This window comes from Cupressus sempervirens, chromosome 4 (genome assembly GCF_028749045.1).
Source record: "Cupressus sempervirens isolate cs-2001-9-10 chromosome 4, ASM2874904v1, whole genome shotgun sequence".
Classification (NCBI taxonomy): Eukaryota; Viridiplantae; Streptophyta; class Pinopsida; order Cupressales; family Cupressaceae; genus Cupressus; species Cupressus sempervirens.
The window spans coordinates 589,175,357-589,178,500 of record NC_143121.1 but is presented as its reverse complement, the minus strand read 5'-3'; positions in this window follow the sequence as shown (position 1 = coordinate 589,178,500).

Sequence of the window (3,144 nt, the reverse complement as noted above, 5' to 3'; positions counted from 1 at the left end):
CATCTTTCAAGAAACAAATATCTGAAATTACTCGTTCCTGATAACCCAATTTGTCGCTATGATCTGGGAATGAGATATAATGCATTAGTTGATACTAATGGGCTTTAAAACGCCCATTATTGACCTTGTTAGAGTCCACATAGTTATTACTAGGGCTGCTGGCGGCCAAGCGTATTTAGCCTTTCCCCATTCCTTTAACTTGTCACTGTCGAAAAGCACCCATGCGATCCATGTAAATGGACCTACCAAAACCAGCGCCAGAATAGAAGGAAAGAAAAATTCAATCCACAGAGCATATTTATTCTTTGCCCAAGTGTTTCGCCAACAGGTGTTGAGCCATTGAGCCTGGGTCATGATTCCTTCCAATTCTTTGGTCACCTCAACTGCTAAACCTACCAAAGCTTATGTATCATCCCTATATTTCCAGGCATTATATTGAACAATTAAAACTACTGGCACTTTTTCCTCTGGTGACATATTTTTTCCCAACTGCGAATGACAATGAGAAGAAAATGTGAATCTTTGATACTTTTGGAAATTCTTTTAAATTAAGTTCAGAAAATTTTGGTTCAAGCTTTGGTAATTAGAATCAAAGTGGTTTAAAACTAAATTACTTTAGTAATTACCATCATTGCTTGCCATGTCACTACTGTCCATAGCAGCCAGTGCTTTGAAAACCTTCAGATGCTTAGGTTTGTCATACTCATTTAGAAATTTCTTCAACAACTAAACAAAAATGTCACACAAAAATGTCACTGAATGTTTAGTAAAAGATATATTCTAAACTTCTGATTAATAATAGAATAACAATTTAAACGAGATTAGAATTCACCTTTTCCAAATTTTCCCCCTTTTCCGAATCTTTCTCCTTTTCCGAATTTTTCTTTTTTCTTGTTTGTTCTATCATGCTAATAATGTCGTCCCACAAGATTATAAAGATGTTTCTATAAATTGGTCTTCCAGACTTGATCTGTCTATATATGTGTGCACATATCCTTATACCTTTTCTTGATAATTGACATGATTTCACACCTGGCAATACTAAACCTGACGTTGATAATTTTGAGAATGGCAACAATATCATCTGAGCTACTGTCGTTAATAAAATGCGCTCAGTCTGCATTATTTAGAAAACAATCAAAATTTAGATGATGTCTCTTACCTTATTTAAAATGTTTGGTACAAGTTAAAAGCCGAGTTAGATGATACCTGAAGCATTAGGCTAGATTTCCCCATACCCCAAGAACCGGTGATGCCGACAGCTATGGGAGGCTTAATGTATAGATTTAGAAATAGTGCTGCAAGACCTACTGCATAGTCCAATTTCCCTGTTTTCATTGCATATGAATGAATTGGAATAAATATATTATTGTCATTAAACATTTGATCAGTTGTTTCTCATGCAAAAGAGCATAAAATATTTATTTACCGAGACTGTCTGATATGGCCGGATTATCATTTCCTTGCTCTTTGATAGTATCAATTTGTTTTAGCACTGCAAAGGAAGTCGAGAAGTTAACGACGATTACAAGTTATGACCTAAAATCATCGGTAGGATTAAAAATTACCTTTCTTTACATTCTCTTTTTCATTTCCTTTTAATTTTTTCTGCCATTTTGAATCGCGAATGTCACCAATTTGATAGCCTCTGCTAACCAGTTCCTTCGCCATTTCAGTGTTTCCGAGAATAGCAGCCGTTCTCAACAAATTACGATCTTTTAATCTTTCCTTTTCATCATTAAGAAATTTATGAAGTGGGTCACTTTGACTTAGATATTGGTTGGCAGTACCTAAGCCTGCTGCAGAGGCCCATAAAAGGAGTGATTTCTCTTCGTCTGACTTACATTGCCACAAAAGCATTTCCGCCAGTTGCTATCTATCTTCAGTTTCTGCTTGGACTGCGTAATGAAGAGCGGTTCTGCCATCGCAGTCGCGCTCCCCCAGTGGGTGGGCACCAAGCTTCAGCAAATTTTCACCACTGAATCTAAGTTTCCACGTTTTACTGCCTTATGGAGTGCCGTTTGTGCGAGGATATCTCCTCTGCTTAATATCCTGTTTTGATTTTATCTTTGGACAAAAGCTCTTTCAGAGCATCAATTTTACCTTGTGAAGCAGCAACATGTAGTGGCGATAGCCCGTCGCGGTCTACCAAATCATTCTAAGGTACATCTTTCTTCAAGTATGCTTTCAAAAAATTGTTATACAGAGTTGTGCTCATGTAAGCTCCAGTAACTGCATCATATAATGGGTTTCGGCCTTCTAAATCTTTGATATATACGACTTCTGAATTTAACTCTAGAAGACCTGGGCAGAGCTTTCATGTCCATTCAAAGCCGCCTCATGGAGCACTGTCCTCCCTCCTCTATCCTGCTTCGCTACATTGTTTTTTAAAATATCTGGAGTTTCTCCCCGTATCATGGAGACAATTATTTTAAATGCATTTGACTCATTATCACACATAGCAGCTAAATGCAAAGCTATTTTCCCGTATTCATCACATTCACCAGCTGGCAACTTTATTCCTCTCTGTAACAGCTTATGCACGACATCCACAGAACCAAGCACTAAAGAGTTACGTAGGAGCTGTTCCTGCTGACCCACTTTACTAAAATAAGGTTCTGGCTCTATTGGCTTTGATAAAAAATTTGCTCTTGATTCGTAGTCCATAAAAGGAACAGTTTTATCTAAATAAGCTTCTAAATCCAAGTAAGCTTCTGACTCTTTTGACTTCTCAAGCAACTTCGCTATTGACTTGGAATCCATATGGGCAAAAGCTTTTTCTAAAAATGCTTTTGGGTCTTTTGACTTCAATAACAACTTCGCACTTGACTTATAGTCCATTCTGGCGAGACTTATTTCTAAGGGCGTGGATCCTCTTTTTTCTTTTCATTTGAGTGATTTGGTGACATGCGGACTTCTCACTAACTCATCTATAACTTCATCAATTCCTCCTTCAATTGCGCAGTGCAGGGCTGTCTTACCCTTCATGTCTTCAAAAGACACTAAAGCACCGTGTTTAAGAAGCAGTTCACACATACGTGCGCTTCCGTTAACTGAAGCATAGTGAAGGGCACTTCTCCCTTCCTCATCTGTGGCATTGACGAAACTATCCTTACCTTTCTCATCGCTTCTGCGTAGCAAAGC